This window comes from Symphalangus syndactylus, chromosome 19 (genome assembly GCF_028878055.3).
Source record: "Symphalangus syndactylus isolate Jambi chromosome 19, NHGRI_mSymSyn1-v2.1_pri, whole genome shotgun sequence".
In the NCBI taxonomy this organism is placed as follows: Eukaryota; Metazoa; Chordata; class Mammalia; order Primates; family Hylobatidae; genus Symphalangus; species Symphalangus syndactylus.
The window spans coordinates 55,390,169-55,416,601 of record NC_072434.2 but is presented as its reverse complement, the minus strand read 5'-3'; the positions used below and the strand labels follow the sequence as shown (position 1 = coordinate 55,416,601).

The 26,433-nt window shown below is 42.8% G+C and overlaps 1 protein-coding gene across 8 annotated transcripts in view; it reads right to left on the bottom strand.

Moving 5' to 3' along the window:
• The window catches only part of DAB1 (DAB adaptor protein 1), a 1,047,542-nt gene that overhangs the window by 315,536 nt on the left and 705,573 nt on the right, over window positions 1–26,433 (bottom strand). The window contains exons 1-2 of one of the 8 annotated variants that reach the window (XM_055234513.2): window positions 4,837–4,854; window positions 4,643–4,738 (exon numbers count right to left, since the gene is read on the bottom strand). The exons of 6 other annotated variants lie outside the window; for them this stretch is intronic. The gene's annotated coding sequence lies outside the window, so the exon portion shown is untranslated. Of the gene's footprint in view, window positions 1–4,642; window positions 4,739–4,836; window positions 4,907–26,433 lie in introns of those variants that run through there. One more of the 8 variants, XM_055234514.2, reaches the window with a different exon arrangement.

Genomic DNA, 26,433 nt, shown 5'->3' with positions numbered 1-26,433 from the left:
TGTGTAAAGCAGGGAAATTGGTACCTTACCCATAAGCGTTGCTGAGTAGAATAAATAAGGTAATATATGCAAATTGCCTGGTACTAGAGAAGGTGTTCATTACGTATTGTTTGCCTTCCCTTCCCTCTATTTCATTTGCATATACTTCTTTGGAATGAAAAGAAAGGTGTTTCTGATCTTTATTTGCTATACCATATAACCATTGATTACTTAATCCATACTTCTCAAAATGAGTTAGGAAACAATTATTAATACCAAAAAATTATTTCTCCTATGATGAGAAATCTGATACGTTCACTTAGCCTGATCTTCAGGCTCTAGTTCAGCAAATCTCCCCAAACTCACAACTCGGGTCAGCATCCTTACGTGAAATACAAGCTATAAGCAGACCGGGTTGGTCACAGACCCCAGAGCACATCTTGGTTATCCAATAACACACTTCCTCACCTATTCAAACTCAGCTCACCTTTGGAGGTGCCAGCGGGAAACTGATGACACATTCACATTAAGATTATTTCTGAAGACTTAATAATATTTACACATGAGTGGGCTGCGTTGAAGAGAAACCCCAAAGGACAGTGCAGTGTCCCAGGGAGAGAAGAGCAGAACTGTTACCTCTCCTAGGCCTGAAGGGATGAGAGGAGCGAAGGGCTACCAGACCAGGAGGGAACCCTGTAGAGACAATTCCTTAAAGGAGCAGTGACCTTCAGTCTAGGAGGCAGCAGACCCAAGGCCAGCGAGCAGGGAGAAAGAAGCTGAAAGGAAGATCAAAAACACAGAGACTTCCCTCTCCTTTCCTCTCCTCAGCCTCCTGCTAGCACCCAGCACTGGCTAATCCCCATAAGCGGCCAAACGGTCAGGAGGCTCACAGATGAAAGAGGGATGGACGCAGTCCACACCGGTCAGCTTCCCAGAGCAGGAGAATAGGGCAGAGAGAGCCCCTGGAGGGGCAAGCAGAAGACAGCCAAAGGCCCAGGTGAAGCCCTCCTGCTCCAGGAAGAATTTCCTATCACAGCCTATATTCTTCAAAATTCCCAAGGAACTGCATGTCTTTATGTCTCCTGTAACAGAGCATAAAACAGAAGGGAGAAATGAAGAAAAGAAAACAATGGCATTCACGAGAACCTACTAGGCTTCACGTTCTGTGCTAAGCAGTGTATACATTCCCCGTGCCGTTACTTCTTTACAATCTTGGAAGGCAAGTATGATTATTCCCATTTTGTAGTGGTGGAAACACAGGCACAGAAGTGATGAAGTATCAAGTCCCGGGTCCCATTCCTATGGTGAATCCAGATCCAGAACCCAAGTGTATCTCATTCCAAATATCACAATGTTTCCATAAAACCATACTGCCTTCATAAATTGTCATTTCTTATCTACCTATATCTTGCCCTTCAATGAGCCTGAAGGCCACCTGAAGGCATAGATGGTCTTCTATTTCTCTCGCATCTTCCTTTGCCTTTGTGCCAGTAAGATGCAAGAAAGCTTCACATATATATTAGCTGATAAATAAAATCACAAAATCTTTGAAATCCCCACAATCCTATTTTTTTCTCAGTTTAAAAATACCCTGTTTTGCCAAACACTCAGAAACTTCTTTTCTGTCTTAGAACAGGCTTTTTTTTTTTTTTTTTTTTTACACACATCTTATATTGGGATTCACAACTCATCACTCCCACAAGAAATCCCCCAGGCTCCTTGTCTGTTCAGGCAAGCACTTGGTAAATTCGGAAAACAGTTTAGATTCATTTCTGCTTGCCAAGTACAAGGCTTCTGGGTAGCCTGCTCTTATGCGAAGCTTTAAAAGAAATATTATGGTCATTTACTTAAGCATATCCAACAACATTTTTAAAAATGGACTCTTTGGATGAAGTATTACTAATAATAAAAACAATAAAATAATTAATGATACGACCATGGCAGCTCTGTATATTTGATACTATGTGAGTGCAATCTTACCTGGTGAGAATTTCTAAAAGCCCCCAAGTGCTTTTCTGACATTTCGTCATTGACTCCTTTTGCCTTCTCTGCAGGGTAGCAAAGGTGAGCTTGTGTAGGCTTCAAGTGGAGGTTGAGGCCTGAGGCCCAAACAACTCGCTTTCTCCACTCCACACTCACCTCCCATTTAACAGGAAGACAACAAACCTTGTCAGAACATAGCAACAGTGAAAGGAAAGGATCTTGCAGGTTTTAGGAGGGTCCCCTCGGGTCCCTCTTTGTGCACTCATTTGACATTTCCTTTCTAACAACGACTGTCACGGTTTGCCAAATGCCCTCTCTTTTGTGCTTTCATTTCATCTTCATGGTGCTGTCCTCATTTTACCGTGGTTGGAGATGATATAAGCCACAGATTTTCCAGCTAAATAGGACTGGACTCCATGCCTTTTGAGTCCAAGATCTCTTCTGTACCTTGTAAATACCACCTGACTTCTGACTCTATATTATACTACCTTAATTAGATTATCAGCCCTAGTACAGGTACTGCCACCCTGAATGATAGTGAAAGAGCAGGACCTGTTGCTAGTAGGTGAGTTGCCCACAATCTTCCCCACTCTTCCCCAGCTGGTGAGACCACACCTCCTTCCCCATCTGTTGAATCTAGACCACACCTCCCAGACCACACCTTCTTCTCCATCTGCTGAGTCTAGGCCACATCATTTTTCCCTTTCTGTTGAATCTAGGCCACACTCCCTGCCTGTCTGTTGAATCTAGACCACACTCCCTTTCCTGTCTGCTGAATCTAGGCCACACCTTCTTTGCATGTCTGTTGAATCCAGACCACATCCCCTTCCCTGTCTGTTGAATCTAGACTACACCCCCTTTCCTGTTGAATCTAGGCCACACCCCCTTTCCTGTTTGTTGAATTTAGGCCACACCCCTTTCCTGTATGTTGAATATAGACCACACCCTCTTCCCTGTCAATTCAATCTAGACCACACCTCCTAGACCACCTTCTTTCCCTAGCTATGGAATCTAGACCACACCTCCCAGACCAGGCCTCCTCCATCTGCTGAATCTAGACTACACCTCCTGTCCCATCTGTTGAATCTCTGCACCTGTGCCCAGCCACCTGATGAGAGCTGTGGGGTCACTAACCTGAATAATAATGCTTCTTCCCCTCTGGAGGGAACTTCAACCTTTGCTCATTAAAATTTACAGTCTAAATTAGAAGTATTCTTTAGAGATAAGAAGACCAAAATAAAGATAACAGAATGCTAAATGGCTTCCAAGAGCCAAACTAGTAGGTCGGTTCATCCAGATTTGTAATTGGGTTATCCCTAAAAAATGAGCCAGCCTTGATTAGGTGCCCATTAGCTTTCAGCTTGCAGAGAGCAGCAAGCTAATCCTGCAAACAGTCATTCTCTTGACATCTGTGATTCTCTAGATATTACCAGTTAATGTCCATGCAAGGAGGAATGGATATATGATCAGAAGAAGCATGAAAAGATCTCCTCCTCTCAGGAATTCTAGGGGGAAACACCCACAGAAAATCACAGGGTTGAAAAAAATTGGTATATCAAATACTCCTTTGAAAAATTTTATGAAAGCTGTGAACACTTTCCCAAAGCTCAAGTCAAGAACTTAAGATGTAAAGTGGGGATTTAAAAAAAAATTCAAAAAGGAAACAAAAACCCAGTATGTTTTAACAGCACAATTTAAAAATTGTCAGTACTATGTGCACTGACTTTTCATCTTCTAACTTTTATCCAATCATTCTGGTGGCATATTGCCACAAAATCACAGTAAAATAAGAAATGGCTTCTAATAATAAGAAGACTGTATGGCTAAAAAGTACTTTTCCATCTGTGTGTCCAAATGAAGTTCTCTCAATACCCTCAGAAAAACACAAAATAGGAATCTCAGTGCTCATTTTAAAGACTGAGCAACTGAGGCTCTGGGAAGGAAACTGACTTACTCAGACCTCCAGTGCTAGTAAATGGCTGTAACCAAGCTAAGATCAAAGTCTTTAGGCTTCTAGTCTAGGGTTTTAAAGATGAAAAAAAAAAAAAAACTCGGATATCAGCTAGACCCATAGCCTAGAGCAAGCTTGTCCAACTAGCACCCTGCCAGCCACATGTAGCCCAGGATGGCTTTGAATGCGACCCAACACAAATTCATAAACGTTCTTAAAATATTACGAAATTTTTTTGTGACATTTTTTAGCTCATCAGCTATCATTAGTGTATTTTATGTGTGGTCCAAGGATATTCTTCTTTTTCCAACGTGGCTCAGGGAAGCCAAAAGATTGGATACCCCTGGCCTGGAGTCTGTACTTTGCAGATGAAGAACGATCTTAGAAAGATCGAATGCTTTGCCTGAAGTTACACAATGAGTGAGTTACACAGATCAATTAACTAGGTCACCTGATCTTTAGTCCACTTCTGACACCACTGTGGTCCGCTGAGCCCATCGTTCATAACATCTGCCACAGAGAATACTTCCATATGATTTGTATTATTAGGCAATTTCTAGCTTCATTCACTTTTAGGATTTCTGCTCCAAAATGTTTGTTTTTAAACATTTCAAAAAGCATAAAAGTGTCTTTTAAAAGAATTAAAGCATGATAAGACTTCTGCCCACACTTTAGAGGTAGCCTTTTGTACACAACATAATTTACCAAAACTCAGGTAACATAACTTACCAAAACTCAATGTTTTCTAGCACTCTAGAAAACATTTTCCTAGAACTCCAGGCACAGGCAAGAAAGAACTCAGACACAGAAGAAGTAACTCAGCAGCTGAAAGCAAACAAACCCCAACAACCTGGGCAAATTAATTTCTAGTAAAGAGCTCTACTCAGAGATGAAAAAAAAAATTAAGTTAAATACTACATTACCCATGTTGATCATGCTGCAGAGCAAAGCTCCAGAACAGACAGCGCTCCTTGCCCTTGTGGGAGCTCAAAGCCACCCCACAAAGAAGGAAGGACAAAGTACACAGCTGAGATCACAATTAGTGACTTTCAGTGATCACCAGAGAAGAAGTTTGGCAAGGAGCAATCAATCACATGGGGAGACGCAGTTTAGTGTTCTGCCACAAACATCATCAGGGCAAGAGGCATTCACGCACAGACCCCAGCCACTCCAAACACATTTATTTGCTCTTTCAATTTACAGACTGCCGGCTGTTTGCCATACATTGTTCAGTTCTGAGGACACAGCTTATGTTCTAGTGAAGGTTGGTGGACAATAAATCAATCAAGTCTATCAAGTATACAATATGTCAGGTATTGGTAAGTGTTATGAAGAAAAATAAGGATGGGAGGGCTATAAGAAGTGCTGGAGGGGAGTAAGTCTTTTTAATGAGTAGTTAGTGAAGTCCATACTGAGATGACGTTGGAGCAAAACTTTTAAGAGGGTGAAGGTGTGTGCCATGCAGAGATCTTCAGGAATAGCATTTGAGGCGGAGGGAACAGCAAGCCCCAAAATCTCTGAGGCAGAAATGAGCCAAGCACTTTCATCAAAGAACAGTGGAGATGCTAGTATAGGACACAGAGGAGAGGGAAAAAGAAGTAAAGGATGAGATCAACAACGTGGATGCCAGAGCCAGGCCCTAGAGATGGAAAGTATGGCAGAGTCCTCGCTGCTAAGTGGCTCGCAGTCTAGCAGGAAGTAAGCAATTGTGCCCAGAAGGCTAGGGTTTTCCGGGCTGGCTTTGCCAATCACTCCTCAGGCAACTCTGGAAAGGAAAACTTTTGTGAGGCTCCCTTTCCTCATTTGTAAAAGAAAAAAAAAAGAACAATAATAATCTCATTTCGTCTATCCCACTAACCCTGCTCCCATCACTGTGGTGAGATAGCTTCAAAATGCGACTGTCATTTCTCTGCAGAACAACTGTAAGGGTTTAATAGTTCCATTTCCATGTCATAGATAAGAAACTTAGATGCAGAGAGTTAAAGTTCTTACTCAAGAAAACACAGATAGAGAGATGGGCGTGGTCGCTTACTCCTGTAATCCCGGCTACTTGGGAGACTGAGGTGGGGAGTGTGTGAGCCTAGGAATTTGAGGCTGCACTGAGTGATGAGAGTGCCACTGTACTGCAGCCTAGCTGCCAGAGCAAGAGCCAATCTCTAAAAAAAAATAGATAGATGATAGACAGACAGATAGACAGCCAGATTGACAGAGAAGCAGCAGAACTCAGATTTGAAAATGTCTTTGTGACCCCAAAAGCCCACTGCTCCAATTTGCTCATGTGATGGCCCCGAGAAAATGACAGCTGTTAAGCGTCACCCAGCGTGAGAAGGGCAACACGGCCTCATAATGGTTGTTGCTGTTCTAATGACATAGTGGGCTAGGCGGGATGATGGAACAAAGTACACTCTGTCATCATGATTGCTAAGCAGTCCCACGTGAGGACAAAGCTCAATCTGAAGGTGGCAAGATTAAACTTGTCCTGTTTCTCTAGGTGTCTCCACAGACTAGATTAGTTTGGATTCCTGAAGCCTGGGCACACTGGGAAACTGAGGCAGCCATTTAAGTCATCAAATGCCCCAAGCTTAGAATTGTGAAAATGAAAAGAAAAAAAAAATCAGACATCAAACTGTGTAGCTTAGAATGATGGGAGTTGTTCTTCCCCACCTCCTGCCAACCACCACACACACACACACACGCACACGCACACACACGCACGCACACACACACACACGCGCACACACACACACACACACACCGCTTCTTGGCTGCAACGTGTCTGAAGGGGAGGAAAGACATTCAGTTATATTAGGGAGCATGTGTTTATGGCCCTGGACCTTGCTCCCGATAAATGAAGATTCAGTTTAACTCATCTGGAAAAGTTAACTTTTCTGGATGCTCTAACACTCGGAATGTCCCACACCCTTTATTTCTTACACAGTCTATGTCCAGGCAAAGGTCATCAGCGGACTCCTTAACTCAAGCCAATATAACTTGATATTGACTGTGTTTGTGTTACCATCCATGTGAATGCATCTTTCTTGTGACCATAATACAATGGCAATAAACATGATGATGGTGATGGTAAAAATAATGAAGGCCACAAGGTGAAGTCAGTCTTCTACTTAATTCCTGGCACTAAACGTTATGGTTTCTTAACCTCCCTGAACCTAAATTTCTCATCTCTGAAATGTTACTAATATTTATCTTGCGACGTTAGTATTGTGGCAAGGGAGGGGGAGGTATCTAAAGTCCTTGAGTCCACAGTTGTTCCTTCATAACTGACTGTTGTTATTCTCTGTCAAAAGAAAGGTGAATAAGATTTACACATTTTTATTCCATCCATGATCTCATGTGATCCCCACAACACGACCCCAGCCCTTAACTTGGGGTCTCTCCCTTAGTAGTCACTCAAAAAATAAAATCCAGAACTAGATGAGAGTTTAGAAATAACCTAAGTCTTTCATTTTACCACTGGAGAAAGTGAAGTCCAAAGAGGGGACACATAATTTTATCTAAGCAGATGCCATCTACAATAATTTAGAAACCTCTTCCCGATGATGAACTCAGGCAAAGGTAGTAAGTGTCACATCATAAGTGAAATGCCATAGGGAACATCACCAGAGCCCAGGCTAATGCATCCAGGATCTGATTTAGTTGTTGTGATACCCGGAATCATACAAAGGCTTTATTAAAACTCCATTTACTGGAGGACAGTGTCTTGTGCCTTGAATGTAAAATGGCCCCTATTCACACTGACCTCTCAGTGTGCAGGGAAATGAGGGCCAAACTTCCCAAAGGTTCTCATTTGCAGCAGTGGCTGGTGAGCATCAGTGGAGTGTGCAAACTCCAGCACTATTGCTTTCCACCTGTTTCTCCACTTGCTCATTATCTCAGAGTTCCAGGGGGACGGTTCCACACTTGGCCTAATGGAACAGGGAGGGACGCTTTTGCTGGACTGAACTGTCCACTTCAACAAGGTCAGGGCCACGCTTGCTCTCATGAAGCCCTGGGTGGGCCTGAACACTTGCTCAGAAATCCTGGGATGAGGCTCTCAGAAAAGAAGGTTTTGTGCATTTCTGTCTGTCGTTATCCAGGAGCAGATGGGGTGCTAAAATTAAGGATGCAGTGCCCCAGTTTTTAGGCACTCACTGTTTCTGTGGAAATGATGCTGAGGCTGAAAGCTAGAGAGTGTGGGGTAAAGCCAATTGAGAATGAGGCCTCGAGGTGTGGCAGGAAAATAGCACAGGTTTGAGTCTGTGTGGGTCCTGCTTTGCCCATCTCTCCTGCATGGCTTTGAATGAACTGCAACTTCCCCGAGCCCTAGCCTGGTCCCCACAATATGACAGGGGGTCTGAGCACTGCTTCTTTCATAGGCTCCTTTCTTTACAAAATGTGTTAAAAAATTGTATTCAATTACTGTGTTGGTATCATGACAAGCATAATCTTTGACCCTAAAAGTCCATTTCCTTCTTCTGAGTTTAAAAGAAGTGAAAATCTATTTGTGGGACCTCAAAAATACAGTAGGGGCCTGAGGCACTGTGCCTGCTATGAGGAAGGGGTAAGTTGGCCCCGGTCTGGCCAGTTTCCATAATAGAAAAGTGGAATTGATGGCACTTGCCACTCAAGATGTTGTTAGGGTGAGCAGTTTAATACAAAACTGACCTCCCACCATGCCTGTTCCAGCAGATGTTCAGTCAGTGGTTGTTAACATTATATTATGTTTATTATTCAGAAAATGTAATTTAGCCATTTCCATAGACAATTGTTTATGCCCCCTCTCCCTGCAAACACACACAAATTCATACATTGAAACCTAATCCCTAGGATGATGGAATTTGGAGGTGCAGCCTTTGGAAGGTGATGGGATTCGTGCTCTTACAGGAAAGACCGGAGAAGACCCTCACCCCTTCCACCGTGTGAGGTTACAGTGAGAAGGTGCCATCTATGAACCAGGAAGTGGATTCTCACAGACACTGAATCTGCTGGAGCCTTGATCTTGGACTTTCCAGCCTCCAGGACTGTAAGAAGTAAATTTCTGTTATTTACAAACCACCCAATCTATGGCATTCTGTTATAGCAGTCCAAAAGGACCAAGACAGCCATGCTTCAAAGAAAACAGGATTCTGCATCTTTTGGCAGGAGAGACACGAGTTTGTTCCCTGTGCAATTTACTCACTCAGCTCCTCAAAATATCCCAATAGCTATGAGAATATGGTTGTTCTCAATAGATACGCATACTTAATACTGACAACAGACATAAAAGGAAACATTTTCCCACCAAGCGGAAACTTTATCAAAATTGTCCTTGTTATTAATTTTTGACAAACATCAAAATATCAGAGCACTTAGAAAAATCAATGTCCCAGGCTCTGTCAGCTGAAGCTGGAGCTGTGGCCAGAGTTTGGGGAAGAGCACCTGACTTGGAGTCTCACATGTGATTTGCTGACCTGGTTCAACTTCCATCAGAGGCTTGGCAGGTCCTTAACACTCCAAGCCCCAGTTCTCTTTTCTGCAGTATGGAATGCCAATCCCTACTTACATTAGGGATGTCATGGGGCTCAGAGGATCTAATGAATGTTCACTAAGCAATTTACCAAGGTTTCCCACAGAGAACTCTATCTCTTAAGGATGCTCTTTAAAAATAAGTAAGGGATAAGCTAGGCCTGGTGGGGCACACCTGTGGTCCCAACTACTTGGGAAGTTGAGGCAGAATGATCGCTTGAGCTCAGGAGTCCCTGGCCAGCCTGGGCAACATATCAAGACATTGTCTCAGAAACACACACACACACACACACACACACACAAAGCAAGGGATGAACAGATGGAAAAAAAGGACAGACGAACAGGTACACAGATGGGAAGAAGGGAAGGAAGCAGGGAGGAAAAGAGAGGATGGATCCATGGTCAAATAGTTCTCAAAACAATAATATAATAGCCCCTGATCCCTTGAGATATCATAATAAATATTAACAACTTTGAAAAGCCCTTTGTCAAGGGCACTTACTTTAAATAAGACCAGAAATTCTATAATTTGTTTAACCAAATTTTCTCCTGGCATAACTACAGATACCCTATCTGATCTGAGAAATGCCCACCACCCCACTTCTTCTGTCCTTTCTGCTTCAGGGTCTTTGCAGTTGTGTTTCCTCTCCTGGCTCCTTCTTGTCTTATAGGTTTCCACTCAAATGTCACTTATTTAAAGTGGCTTTCCAAGGTCACCCAAACTAAAATTGCCTCCTTGTGTCCTCATACCAGTTACTGTATCATTTCAAACTATTTATTATGTAGTACTTATTCCACGTAAATTCTAATAATGAGTTTGCTTATTGTCTGTCTTAACCTCTTGAGAGCACCAGTTTACCTGAGTTCTTTGTCACTATAGCCACTGCAATGAATATAGCATCATCGGAGGGCACACCTCAAAAAATATTTGCTGGATGAACAGATGGGTGGATAGTTAGGTGGGTACGTGGGTGGGTAAATAGATGCATGGATAGATGGTGGAAAGCTTACCTATTATATGATCTTTTTTCTTTTTTGAGACAGAGCCTTGCTCTGTCATCCAGGTTGGAGTGCAGTGGCACGATCTCGGCTCACTGACACCTCTTCCTTCCAGGTTCATGCCATTCTCCTGCCTCAGCCTCCCGAGTAGCTGGGACTACAAGCGCCTGCCACCATGCCCAGCTAATTTTTTGTACTTTTAGTATAGACAGGGTCTCACCATGTTAGCCAGGATGGTCTCGATCTCCTGACCTCGTGATCCGCCCGCCTCATCCTCCCAAAGTGCTGGGATTACAGGCGTGAGCCACCGCGCCTGGCCACCTATTATATGATCTTTAAGAAACACCTTAAACCTTCTGGGCCTTGGTTTTCCTATGTTGAAAGACTATAAACTCCTCCCACCATTGTTATTGTAAGTACAGGTATAGCAGCTATAGAGACCCTATTTATTAAGTATCTTCAATATGGCAGGGAACTTTTTCTGGGGTAACTTTATTCACTTTTAAAACAAGTTTATGACAGGTGTATTACTATCCCAATTTAAAGATCAGAAAACTGTAGACAAAAGCTTAAATTCCTTCTTAGTAAGTGACGGAGCCTATTGCCCAGTCCTAAACCAGTGCTGTGTCTACGTAATGAATCTATAAGGCAGAGGAAATAGTGGCTCTGACTACTGCAAAAGAAATATGACTTCAAACAGAACAGGAGAGAGAAAACAGGTGAGGCATTTTGTACATAATCCAATTTACTGTGTATTATTCTATTCCTAGAAAACAAGAAGCACTTCCTAAGTCAGTGGATTTTTAAAGAGTCAAATCTTAGATCTATACAAATGTATTTTATTTTGTAATAAAATCTTGTGCATTTTATTTGCAGCACTTGTTCTAAATCATCTCTACACTTGACAGTCAGGAGCCATCCACCTTCCCCCTCATATGAAGATTTTATTTTCTCTTGGAGAGCAATTACCGGACAAATGCCAGGCTACAGAAGGTGTTTCTCCAGCAGCAGCATCTGTCTCCTTGGCAGGCTCCTCAGGCAATTTTACTGGCAGCGCTAAAATGGCCAGGGGGTCAGTCAGAGCTCAGCTGCCCACAAGCTCTCAGGTGGCCTACCAGCCTCTGCTAGGATGTCTCAAAAAGAAAAAAACAACAAAAAACAAAAAAAAGCTTGGATCTACCTCAAAAGTTGAAGATTGGCCAAAGTAAAGTTGTTCTGTGAGAACCATTTGGGCCATTCCTAGTTTCTGCTGGGAGCCAAAAAATTCCCATGATCCTCTTTGCTAAACAAACCAACAGTGACAGCAACCTACATAAGGGCATAGACATTCAGATTCTGAGGTAACGGGCAAATATGTGCTGTGGCAGCCACCTTAAAATGGGCCCGAATGATACCTGCCTAGTAATATTCACGCCTTTGGTAGTCTCCTCACTGAGTGTGGGCTGGACTTAGTGACTTACTTGTAAGCAAGTATGCTTATTTGTAATAAATGGAATATGGCCAAAGTAATGGGATGTCACTTGACAAATCAGGTTATAGAAAGACCCTGACTTTCATCTTGCTCTCCATCTCTTTCCCTCTCATTAGCTTGCTCTGATGGAAGCCAGCTGCCATATCTGTGAGCCACCCTATCAGGAGGCCACATGACAGGGAACCAAGGGAAGCCTCCGGCAAACAGCCTAAGAAGAACTGAGATCCCCAGTCCAACAGCACGTGAGGAACTGAGGTCCACCAACGGCCCCTTGAGTGAGCTTGGAAACAGATCCGTCCTGGGTGAACCTTGCGATGACGGGAGCAGCTCTGGCCAATGCCTTGATTGCAGTCTTGTGAGAGGTCCTGAGCAAGGGGACCCAGCTCAACTGACCCGTCAAAGCTGTGGGATTATAAATGTTTGCTCTTTTAAGCTGCTACATGTTGGAGTAATTTGTTATGCAGCAGTAGTTAACTAATATGTGTTCTTAAAACACAATTTCTTAGGCCGGGCGCGGTGGCTCACGCTTGTAATCCCAGCACTTTGGGAGGCCGAGGCGGGCGGATCACGAGGTCAGGAGATCGAGACCACGGTGAAACCCCGTCTCTACTAAAAAATACAAAAAATTAGCCGGGCGCGGTGGCGGGCGCCTGTAGTCCCAGCTACTCGGAGGCTGAGGCAGGAGAATGGCGTGAACCCGGGAGGCGGAGCTTGCAGTGAGCCGAGATTGCGCCACTGCACTCCAGCCCGGGCGACAGAGCGAGACTCTGTCTCAAAAAAAAAAAAAAAAAAAAAAAAAAAAAAAAAAAACACAATTTCTTTTGGTCACGTAAATAGAATGACCTCTTTCAAGTATGCTCAAAGATTACCTCTCTGGGCCTGTTCTAATTATCCTATTGAAAATCACAGCTCACTTCTACCCCACTCCCATGCCACCTTATGCTGTACCATCTTTTCATATTTGCTGAATCCTTAAGCATTATCTTTGAACACTGCGTTACTCAAAGAGTAGTCTTTGAAACAGCAGCATCCACCTCACGTGGGAGCTTATTAGAAATGAAGTCTCAGGTACCATTCCAGATCTATTAAGTCAAAATCTGCATGTTAGGAAGATCTCCAGGTGATTTACAGGTACATCAACATTTGAGAAACACTAGTCTAATACGAAGTTTTCTTATTTATTTATTTTTTTGCCTGCCTCTCACCCTCCCTCAACCTCAATGAGATTTTATTTTCTCATTGGAATGACAATGGAAGTCATTGTTGATACTGAGTGCCACCATTTGAAAGTGCCTAGTCTGCTTTTGTGAAGATCAACCAGCAAGGAGAGACAGACATGGACTATGCGTTTGTAATTTTTACAGTCAATGCCATTTGTATCTAAGTGTATTTGAATAGGGTTTCTGTCTCCTGTAGTCTGGAGTATTTCCAAATGGCAAGGTCAGAGCCATCTACAAATTGCACACAGCATCTCTCACTTTGTCTCCAGCAAGATGCTGACTGAAATCTCCCAGCTGCAACTCAAAAAAAAAAAAAATCCCAGGGAAGACTTTGATTGGTCCAGAGAGAGTGACTTGCATACTCCTAGATCAGTTAATTGCATTTAAGGGGGTGGAACTGAATGGTAGCTCCAAACCAACCACACAATTCAGGTTTGGTAAAGAAGATCCTCCAGAAAAAGAAAATTGGTTGTTTCTTTCTAAAGAAAAGGAGAGAAGTACTAAGTAAACAAAATGTCACATATTCATTGAATTTTACAACTTTATGACCTTTAGATGCTGTCCCACAGCTTAAAATACTCTGGTAGATAGGATACCTAACACCTCCACAATCTTGATATACCTCCATAAACCAGGCAAGTTCCTGCTCAGCCTTCGAGAATCAGATCAAAATTTACCTCCTCTGTGTGGCACTCGCTAGTTCCCTGCTGCCTTGTAAAGAAGGTGCCTGCTTCCCCTTTGCCTCCCAAGGGAGATAAAAAATATCTTCACTGATCTCATTGAATTCTTCCACCTTCTATTAGAGAAAATATGCACAGGGCACTTTGACTCAATATAATAAATGCAGTATTAAACTTTCAACTTTTTGTTTACCAATTAATTTGCAAAAAAAAAATGAATTTTCATCAAATTCCTCAGCCTCTGGATTGAGGATAAAAGAGATGGGTAAAGACATGGGCTTGTTACGTTGTGTTTTCACATTTTGCATGTTTATTTTGAAAGGACTGCACCATCACAGTTCTATGGATTCCCTGCCTGCTCTTTACAGTATAGCACACTTTGCCAAGATCATGTATAAAAATGTGGTCTTCCATCAACAACAGAAACACAGCCTCCGTGTCCACCTGTTTTGCTTTTGTTCCCCATTTCCTAACCTGTGCCCTCTAACCACTGAGGGTGAAAGGCCTCTATGTCATCAGCATTGGAGATCCCCACCTGTCTTTCCATCTAGAACATTCTCAGGGGTCGTGGCAGATCTTATTGAACCACGTTGTCTTTTTAGAAGTGTTGCATGGCCCCAGGGCTGCTGCTAATTACTAAACCTGTTACTATTGTGTGTGCTGCTCCCCTTCTCTGGAAACAGCTTGCTTGGAGATTGAAGCAGGGAGCCATTGAGATGGGCACCTTCTTCCTGGCAGAGCTCATGGTCCAGCTCCCAAAAGGATGCATCGGTACCAGCAGCTGAGGATTGGGGGAGGGCAGATTTGGGTCAGAGTCAGCAGCTGAAAACATGAACAAATGGCTGTCTCTTCCATGGCAGTTTTTCTACACACATATTTGGAATCCAGCCACTTCCTCTGCATGAGTCACCAAGGAAAGACGCCTGTTTAGGGTAAGGCATCTTGAAGGTCCTTGAAGCCCTCCCTAATTCCCTTGGTCCTTCTCTGGATGTCTGTTTCTTAACACAAAACACCCCCTCCCCCAATTCAGGTATTTTGTGTGACCTCTCTTAAGGCAATGAGCTCTCACATTTTCATTAGTGCTTTGACATATAGGAAGTTTTTTCCCTTACACGGGCTTTTCTTGCCCACTTTCCTCAGAGATGCTGAAAAAGCCAGATACTTGCTTTCTTGGACTCCCTTCTGGCTGGAAATGGCAATATGATACAGTCCTGGCAAAATAAGAATAAACAGAGGGTAGGTGGGTGTCTTGCTTTGTGGGAGTTCCTTCTGGGAAAAAAAAAAATAACCTCTGATCAAAGAAAGGAGACAAGCAAGGAAACCTCTTCTTATCATCCTGGCTGCCCTGGCTTCTTTCTGTTTTCCATGAAGTTCTATGAAGGTGTGATACTTGGATCTATAGCAGCTATCCTGGGACCATGAAGCAATTAATCTAAGGATGGCAGAGGGCTGAAAGAAAGAACTTGAGCCCCTGATAACAACTTTGAACTATTGCACTGATCTTGGGACCACACCCTCTGAGTTTCTGTTATATCGGATAACAAATGGCTTTATTCCTTAAGTCACTGTGATAGGGTTTGGCTCTGTATTCCCACCCAAATCTCATCTCGAATTGTGTCAAGGGAGGGACCTAGCGGGAGAGGACTGTATTATGGGGGTGCCAGCCAGGTCCCAGAAGCTGTCTGCTTCCCCTTTGCCTTATGCCATGATCGTAAGTTTCCTGAGGCCTCCCCAGCCATGCAGAACTGTGAGTCAATTAAACTTCTTTCCTTCATAAATTACCCAGTTGCAGGTATTCTTTATAGCAGTGTGAAAACTGACTAATAGACACTGGCAGCCAGATTTTTTGTTTATGCTCACTAATAGCCTCATGTACATCTACAAGATTATTATGCACACTAACTTCTTGAATTTTGTAAGGTCGTAGAGCATTAATGAAAAAATAGATCTTCTCCATATAAACATGCATTCCCCCAAGTCTGGCCTACTATTTCAGGAGAATCAAAGATTCTCTATAGACCTATCCATGCACATACTACAATGCATGAATCTCTTGCTCAGAGAGAACATGTCTAGGGATCATGTTCACACATTATGGGATTATATAATCAACACCGATTCCTACAATAAGGACCCCAAGGCACAAGTTTCTTTGTGATAAAATATCATATATATCACCATTATCATTTGTTGAATGCTTCCTATGTTGAAGATCTCTAAGGATTATTCTAAGTACCCTATACATATAATCTAATTTAATCACAAAACCCTATGTGGTAGTTATTACTACTATCTCCACTTTACATCAAAGAAACGAAGGCTTACTGAGACTAAGCAAATTGCCCCAGGTCACAGGGCTAGTAAATGATGAAGCCGAAATTTAAATCCAGGCAGTCTGACTACACAGTCCTTCTTTTAACTTCTACTTTTTGCTGCCTCAATTATGTATAGTATACTATGTATTACAGTCAGGAAGGAGATTAATACAGCTTAAAAAGTGCAACCAAATGCATTAATTTTACAGATGATGAAACGAAGGCATACAAAGGTAATGTGTTAAAGGGCACACAGCTAAGGAGTAGCAATGTCCAGGTATCAACTCAGGCAGAGGCTCTACCTTTGGCCACTGTATTATACTGACTCCAATTTCAGCACTTGACTTTGCAAAGTCTCAATCTATTAAATAGAATCCAAAAAATGTACAGAAGTATTCACATGTTACTGAGGTTAGAAACCCATCTTCCAATATGCACTAAGATCACTCCTTCCTTCTCATAAAGCAGGACTCTCATCTATTCCCATGGCTTTTTCCAGCACCACACAGGAAGGAGTCAGCCCGCCATGGCCCCTTCTCTCTGCAGTCACTACCTTGAGAATCTTACCAACACAGTGGCATCAACTCTCACCTCTTGGCAGAGGATGTTCAAGTCTACATCTGCCACCCTAACTACTCTCTCGACTCCCAAGCCTTCACATCCAGCTCTCTATCAGACTATTTATACATGGACGTGTAAAAGTCACTTCAAATCCAGTATCTGAATACACTTGAAATCACAGAATCTTAGAGATGGAAGGAATCACAAAAAGCAGGTGATATAGTTAAAAGATTATGGGTTTTGAGTCATAAAACCCAGGGTTCAAATCCTAGGCCTGAATCCATTTCTTCTCTAAAATGGGAGTAATAGCTCTCACTTTCATTATGTCTGTAAAAGGATGAAAGATGATAATGAATACTCACATGCCTAGCACCACACCTGGCACTTCAAAGGCACTCAGTATATGGTAGTCACATTTACTACTGTCATCATCACCAACAAAATTTTGCTCATCCACCAAATGCATGACTCTTTCCACAATACCTACAACAGATGGCTATCCAGTCTCTGCTAGAACATTTCCAAAGATAGAGAGCTCGCTCACTCTCACCATCTCCCCAGGCAGCCAGTTCTATTATTGGATGGCTCTCACTGGCACAAAGTCTTTCCGATGTTGAGCCAAAATCTGCCTCCATGAATCCCACTGGCCCTAGCTATGTCCTGTGGAGCAGCACAGCACAATTCTGCTCTCTTTTCACAAGAGTCAGCCCTTATGAAAAAAAGCAGTCATGTACTTGCCACATCCTCTTTTCTCCAGGCATTCATTTGAATATCCCTCCCTCCCATGACATGATATCTACATTATCCACAATGTTCACTAAATCCTCAAGTGTGGTACCCAGAGGAGATGCAGATTCCAGTGCCCAGTACAAATAAACTTTGCACTTCCATTAACGCATTAACAAGTCATATTGTGATTTTCTTAGCTGCCCAATAAGTATCACTAGTGCATTATCTAGGGCTCAAAGTGAATCAACCCTGTAAGCCTCTCTCTTCCTATTAGAAGAGATCAAGCTGAGTCTTCCCCATACCATCACACTCCATTCCCATGAAATCTGGGCACCAAGCACTTGACTTATCCCGTAGACTTTGACTTTGGCCAACCAAAAAGCTTCTGAACCATTTTTTCTGCTATTTATATGGCTCAATTCTTCATACACGCTGTTGATGGTATTTTTCAATAAGTTTTCTCCAATGTCATTGCCAAAATCATCATTAGAGGCCTCCACCCAGGTTAATTTTCCATTCGCTTTTATGAAACAATTATGCAGTAAGAGATACTCCATTAAATCTCAGCATACACAAACATAGAAATGGTTAAGAGAGTACCTGTATGAAGATGACAGTACCACACAGTAAGCGTGATGACAGGGGACAGCACTTAGAAAACGCTAACCTGGAGGGGGCTCACCACTGTGAATGCACTGTTGCACCACCTGGAAAGCTTTTAATTGGCTACATCCCAACCAGGCAAATCAGAACCTCTGTGGGTGGGGCCCAAGCAGCAGTCCTTTCTAAAGATCCTCAGGTTTCTTTAATGCTAGATCAGCTCAAGGGTTCTGGAATGTTAATATGTATATGAATGACGAGTGATCTGTTAAAGCTTAGCTTCTGATTGTGTAGGTCTCAGGAGAGGTCTGAGATTTTTGCATTTCTAACTCCTCGCCAGGTGATGCTAAGCCTGCTGGTCCATGGACCACAGGTTGAGTAGAAAGGGCATGGATATACCACCTAATTCTCCCTAAATTCTCTCTCTAATCTTTCCTTCCTGTATGTTGCTGGTTGAGCCCTTCACTCCAGCTGATTGAAAGAAACAAGTAAATGGCAAGATAAATAGAATGATGGCTTATGACAGGCTAAGATGCCTAAACAGCCCAGAAGAGGGCACCTTAATCAGACAAGGAAGGCCAAGGAAGGCTTCCCAAAACAGGTGGTGCCTTTATTGAGTTATAGAGGGGAAGATTATTCCTGACTCAGGAAGGAATGAAGCATAGCCTCAGAATCCAGAATTGTGAAGAAAAAAAAAACAAAATCAACACATAGGGCCCATTCAGGGGCCTTAAAGATTCCTTATTCCCCACAGATTCCATCACTCAAACATTAATCACTTTTGGCCTGGAATTTTCACTTTAAATGTTGATTTGCACCATTATTTAACTTTTCATACATTTAAACTATATCACCAGAACCAGACTGTGATCTCGCTAAGGGCAGGATCAAACTCAACTATGTTGTATGCCCTTGGTATCTAGCAGGATGTCCAGCCCACTACAGATAATGTATGTTTATAAAATAATTAAAAATTACATCTTTTAAAAAATAGAATTTTAAATTCCAGTATTTATTTTAAAGCACAGACTCCGGTAAGGAGTTAAAGTTATTTACCAGGATTTTGAAAATGATATGAACCAGTGAGATTGGGGTGGTGAAATGTTACCAAGGGTAATTAGAAAAAAGGAATGTTTCCGAGAGTGGTGTCAAGCAGTGTAGGCAGTGTGAGGATGATAGGTATTTTTATTTGCTGAAGGTGAGTGGGATTTCTGTCTAATCTGACAGCAACACAGCCCAACTTGCTCAGATGACAGGAATGGAGGAGGAAAAAGTTACACGTGTTTGGGGCAAATGAAACTGCAAAGAGCTAAGATACAGAAAACTCAGCCTAATTCAATCAGACATTATAGTCAGACCTGGTTAATGTGAGACAATTAATACAATCTATTTTTATGCAGATTAAAACATTTCAAATTAACAGGTCAATAGCATTCATATGTTCTGAATTTGGGCTCCACCAGAGCCAGGTGAACCGTTAAGTGAACCAATCTAAACTTTATTACAGAGGAGGACTCGGATTCTCAGGAATTCACACTAAACTCAATTTGCAGTTAATCGTTCACATTTTTCTCTCATCTACCAGATATGCTAACTTGAGAAAGACCTGCTAGGCTTTCTCCTATGACAAAAGACAAAGAGGACATGAATTATTCATCAATAGTAAAGGCATCATTTTATCTGTTTATTTTCCAATTAGGTGAAGTCAGATAAAGAAGCAGTCAATAAAACCAAGAGATTTTTCCCCATTGTATGGAATTAAAAGTAGACAGTGTTAATGTGGGTCTCGGAGTCCATAAAAAAACATTCAATTAGCAGTGTGCATTAGAGAGGAGAATGATGACAGACTGAATACATAACTATCCAAAAGCCTCAATGTGGTGGCTCTGAAGGTTCTCCAGGGTTGGACTACACCCACCTTTCCTCCCTCCCTCCTGTCTCATCACTAGCAGCCCCCACCCCACATCTGCTTTCTTTCTCAGCCTGTCAGCCCTTGCTCAAGCCCCTCCCAAGTTTGGCCCTTGTCTCTGCTGCCTAGCACTCTCCATTTCTTCTTTAAGACACTGCTCCATCCCGGCCGTCCTCCACCACTACCCTCAATGCCTGAAAGCACAAAGAGTTGACTCCCCTCCTTCATGCTCCAACCACTCTGTGTGTAGCTCTGTTAAGGTTTCAACTGTTTCCCTGAGAACTCCTTAAGAGCCAGGGTGGAGGCTTTATCCTGTTTGTACCTTCGATGCCCTGCACAGAGCAGATGCTCAAGGAATGTTTGTTTTGACCTCCAAATAAGCCACATGTATCCTATAGATGCTGGAGCCTGCCCATTTTAGTCTTCTTTGATTTTTGCTTTTACTTTGCAATGAAGCCACTGGGAAGAGTCTCTGACTTCCCTGCACTTCACTTCCAAGTTCCTTTCAGGCCAGCCTGGAGCAGAAGGCAGATAGACCCCAGAGGGAGAAAGGGCAGCTCCCATTCCCTTGGCACATCTCTGTACACATTTCTGAGCCCCCAGAACAAATCACCTGCCCCCTGTTCTGGGCTCTTAGCCCCTGAGTTAGCCTCAAAAGTGGTCATCGGCGTTGGTAAGCATGCTTTACACAATGGGGCAGAGGGCAAAACAGGGTGGGGGTCAAAACTCAGCCCCAACACTTGGAGCACATTGCTTAACTTTTCTGAACTTTGGTTTCTCCACCTTAGCAAAGGGATAAAAGTGTGCTTTGGTGTGAGGACTAAATGAACCACTGTGTATAAAGTACCTAATGCGGTGCTTGGTACAGAGCAGGTGCTATTATTATAACTGGATGTTTATACATCTAATTGTTTACATATTATAACTGATGTTTTTACATATTTCACTATTTACTAGACTGTGAGCCCCTGAAGGATGTAGACTGTGTCTTTTTTATCACCTTTCCTCCTCCAGCTCTGGAGTGAAGCCAATCATTGTAAGTAGGTGACAATAGTTGTTTAAGTGAATTATTAAAGGTAAACCAGGCCAAAGAGCAAACTCCGTGAAGTTTGAAGTGTTTTTGGCTTCCCTCACCTTCCCGTTCCCACACAGAACACATTCCTTCTCTAGAACAATTCATGAAATCAAGAACTGATTGGATCTCATCATTCATTTTCAGATCTGTAACCTCAGGTCCATTTCATGAGCTCACAGACACTCTTTCTCTCTGAATCTTGGTTTCCTTGTTTCATAAATGAATTCGACTAAGTAATTGCTTGACTTCTTTCCAGCATTAAAGAAATCACCCACAAATGATTTCATTTATCCAACAAGCATTTACTAGGGATTTCTCTGAGTTCTACACTTTTGCTAGGCATAGACACGATGAAAAGGGGGTACTCCCTGCCCTCAAGGAGCTCACAGTCTAGCAATGAAATATTTGGGGATACTTAAAGCTACACCATAAGGTGACTGCTCTAGATCTTTCCACAATTTCCTTTTATATTCAACCTCAGTCCACCTTGTTCGCATCCCTCAAATCATCCCTGGAAACGCACTTAGAAACATTCAACCTTTGGATCAGATGAAATGTTCATGCACTGCCTGACCCAGACATAAATTCTAAAGATGGCAGGAAGCAAAAGAGGGCAAACTATTACTTAATCCAGGCTTTCCCAAAGTAACATTTGCAGAAAACTAGTCTATGGAGGTACTTTGAAAATTGATTCTATGGACAGGTGACTGAAAGAGGGTATTAAACACCCTCTCCACTGCAGGATTTCTCAGAGCCTTTAATGTGACCACACACAGCTCTATGACTCTCCAAGAGGAAGACAGAGTAGGCTGTGTCTTGTCAGCTTGTGCTGCCATAACAAAATACCATAGACTGGGTGGCTTAAACAACAGAAATTTATTTCTTAACAGCTGGAGGCTAAGAAGTCCAAGAGCAAGGCACCAGCAGATTTAGTTCCTGGTGAGGGTCTTTTTCATGGCTGTGGACAGCCACTTTCTTCCGGTATCCTCACATTGTAAAGAGGGAGCTCCAGTCTCTCTTTCTTTTCTTATATGGCCACTAATCCCATCAAGAGAGTACCACCCTCAAGACCTCATCGAATCCTCATCACCTTCCAATGTCCCTGCCTCCAAACACCATCACAGTGGGGGCTTAGGGCTTCAACACAGGAATCTGGGGGTACACAAACCAACAGTGCTGTTCAGTGTTTTCATACACAGAGCACTCTTTTTTTGAGACAGGTTTGCACTCTGTTGCCTGGGTTGGAGTGCAGTGGCACAACCTTGGTTCATTGCAGCCTCAACCTCCCAGGCTCAAGTGATCCTCTGGCCTCAGCCCCCTGAGTATCTGGGACTACTGGCATGTGACCCCACACTTGGCTAATTTTTTTTTATTTTTTGTAGAGATGGGGGCCTTACTATGTTCCCCAGGCTGGTCTTGTACTCCTGGCCTCACGTAATCCTCTTACCTCAGCCTTCTAAAGTGCTGGGATTACAGGCGTGAGCTACAATGCCTGGCCTACACACAGAGCCCTCTTTACATGAAACACCACATGAGACTACAGGCCCAGGATCCCACTGGGAGAACTGCTGAGATAATCTGGAAGATGGGCTGTCAGAGAAGAGAGAGATGCGCACCAGTCTCTACCAGGTTTACTGCACACACCACCATTATGCAGCACCAGGTGCCTTTCATGGAAGAGTTTGTTGATAATTTTCCCGAGTGTGTGAATTCCTCTCTCTGTGACCTGCAAGAAAACAATGTGCCAATCCTCCGGACTGCAGATGGGGCCTCTTCAGAACTGCTGCCAAACCTGGCAACCAATCACCCCAAAATGGTTAGCTCTGCCATGGTAGATGTCAGGGAAAAAAGAGGTTAAGAGATCACCAAAATGATACCATGTGTCAAAACACCTCCTGTGTCTTGGCAGGAGAGGGGAAATTTAAATGCTAAAACAAATCCTATTAAGCAATGCTTGCCAGGGAACTTAACCAAAACAAGAAGGAAAGGATTCCTGTCATATGGGCTGGGTAGCTCAGCAGTGGCCTCTTGAGATCTGAGTGGCCAAATCAATTCCTTTGCCAGAGTTACTTTTCCTAAAAGCTTGAGAGATTTACAAGTGGAAAAAACAACAACAAAAAATACCCCTACAAACATGGAGATATGACTGACCTGAAATTCAGGTCTCAGATACCTTTATGATGTTTAAAAATAACCTTCAGTGATAGTTTTTAAATTAGGATCTGTAAGAACCCCAGCAAGTCATGTTCTGGGGGAGGAATCTAACCATTACAGAGCAAACGCTACTGAGTAGATTAGGTTTAAAAATACACTCCCTTTGCATTACCAGGTTGTTTGCTACCCACGATGGCTGTTGCATCCTGCAGGGTGACATTTCCCGCAGCTGCCACCTAGGTAGCAGCATAAAGCAAATCTACCTAGCTTCTGAAAGGTGGGTGGGTCTGTGAGTTTTCTGGGTCAGATCCCAGGAATTAGAGGCAAAGAGAAAAGCCTACCTGTAAGGAGAATGGCTAGCGGCAGACCTTGAGTCCAGCCTCTGTGCCAGGGTTGGGATGGCATGAGTTTTCATCTCGCTTGCCAGATTTGACCAGCTGCTAAATGACCACGTGGGGTGCTATATTCAAAGAACCCTGAGACCACACATGAGCTCATGGAAAAGAATGCCAGGATGGATGAGAGATACCCGCTGTGGAGGTAGACTGTGGTTTCCTAGCTAACAGGTACTTGATCCTCCGAGGATGGAAACACCCCACACATACACACTGTATTTTGCAGTAGGGAAGCACGTTTTATATACCTTATTAAACGGTGTGTCCATATCATTGCCTTGGTCACATTTACTTCAAACATTCTAAAATTATGGACAGTAAGACCTGCATAAAGTTTAAGTGATTTGAGGAAGGTCACAAAACTAATAACCGGAAGTGCCATGATTCAATTCTAGGTCTTTTGACTAACTGTCCTTTCTCTATATCACCACTTTGCACAGCTGACAGCCAAGACAGAATTTCTGTTTCTCACTGACTTAAAATTACTGGGGAAAAAACTTTTGAGTTTGGGCACCTGCCTGAAGTAACATCTGCCCATGTGGCATGTGAGGGATAAAATCATATATCTGACCATTACTTAGCAAATTACAGATAAATTGTCTATTATTGATAAAATTATCCATAGTAGTATTAATCTACAGACAGTGCTAACATGGTGACATGAAATGAGGGCCTTAGGAAAAATTATTAATGTTGACAACGCTTTAAGAAAAAATCCCAGCCTGATCTTCCTGCATTAGAAAATACCTGTCATTCCCATTTCTATAGCGGTGGCTCACGCTTGTAATCTCAGCACTTTGGGAGGCTGAGGCGGGCGGATCATGAGGTCAGGAGATCGAGACCACGGTGAAACCCCGTCTCTACTAAAAATACAAAAAATTAGCCTGGCGTGGTGGCAGGCGCCTGTAGTCCCAGCTACTCGGAGAGGCTGAGGCAGGAGAATGGCATGAACGTGGGAGGCAGAGCCTGCAGTGAGCCGAGATTGCGCCACTGCACTCCAGCCTGGGTGACAGAGTGAGACTCCGTCTCAAAAAAAATAAAAAATAAAAACTCTGTAATTCCTATGCTGTATTCATTCCACAATCCTCACACAGCCTACAACGATGGACCCCAAAGGAGCTGGAGTCCAGCACAATGAGTGCTGAACCCTGGTCAAGGGATTTGGCTTAGCAGGCCAATTAATCCCAAGGTCACAAAACTAATTAGTGCCGCAAGAGGAGAGGATCCCAGGCAGTCTGCTTTCCAGCCTCATCCTCCTTCCTCCCTCCAAAGCCCATGAGAAGCCCTTGAGAACTCCATACTGTGTCCCATGACATTAGCTAAATGGACACAATCCCGTATTACTTTCTCTTAGTTACAAAGTCATTGGTAGATAAGCTTTTATTGGCCATTACTCATATTTTATATTGGTGCTAGTTTTGCAACCCATTCTCCCTTTCCGGTGTTGCCTTTCCATTTTTTTTGCATATCTAAATAGTAATTCTAATTATGTGGGCTTGATCATCTGTGTCTTTGAAACCTTTCTTCAGTGTCATCAGCAGTTCAATTCTTTGTTATGTCTTGATTTAGCAAGGCTATTTATGCATCATGTTCATTAATTCCAGAATGTTCCAGGATGGTCTGCAATTTGTCTCTTCCAAAAAAAAAAAAAAAAAACCCACAAAACAAAAACATACCCATAGATACATATACACCTTTCTATTTGCAAGTTGGGTCACAGCTCAGAAGACACTCAGAACCGCAGAAGAAGATTCCTGACTGCTCAGCATTTAACCTTCTGAATAGTGAAAAACCTACTATCAAATAATCTGGAAGAGGTCAATCAATAAAAATAATTAAATAATTGATGATGTTGTATTAAGCTAAAGTATAACATATGATATTCACTAACCCGTCAAGAAATATTGCTTGAGTTAAACCACATCCCTGAAATGAGTATTTCTGGTGTTAATTCAAAAGGCAATAGCAGTCAACCAGGGGATGTTTTTAGTGTTTTATGCTTCATTGCAGTGCCGTTTACAGAGGGGTTAGCAGGGCAATAAGGATCATATTTAGGAATGCAGTTCAGTGACAGCTAAGGCATTGAACTACAATCAAGTCATCTTCCTTCACTTAAGCAACCTGGACAGCTGCACTCCAGCTAATCAGCCTGTCTGAGAAGGAATTGACAAGCTACTGGAGATTTACTGTGGTAGTAAAGGAGGGGCTTTCCTTGTTCTTCATAAATAAATAAATAAATAAATAACTCCAGGGACTTGGTGTTAATATTGCATTTGGCTCTGAAGTGCTCTCAGAAATTGTTTCATTTTACCACTAGGGTGGTGCATACGTGTGTAGTACCCAGGATCCTGGAAGCCATGCAGCAGAACACACGGGTTGTGGAGTCAGAGAAACCTAGTCTGAATCCTTGCGGTATCATTTACTAGCTGGGTAATCATGGATAACTCCTTTAATCTTACTGAGCCTCGGTTTCCTCACCTGCAAGAGGGAGAGAATAATAATGACCTTGAAGTGCAATGAAACAATGTCCACAAAGCATCAAGCCCTGAATCTAGCATAGAGGAGATGGTAAATAAAATTTAGGATTCTTGCATTTTCCCATCTGGCAAATGAGAAAACAGTGTCGATGTGATGTGCTTCTTGAGAGCAGGGGTTGTACGTCACTCCTCATTGTGTCCCTGGTGCCCCACGCAGTGCCTGGCATAAAGGAGGCACTCAGGAAATCTTGCTCTTGTCTATTTAGCTGGTCTGGAGCTCCACACTACAGTCCAGACTGTTGGAAATTCTTGCAGCTCCCAGCAGGCAGTACAGTGTGAACCCTCGGCAGCTTGACACCTGCTTAGCATATATTGTTCCCTCTGTCAGGAATACCCTTCCCTCTCCTCTTCCTGGTGAACTGTCTCGTCTCTT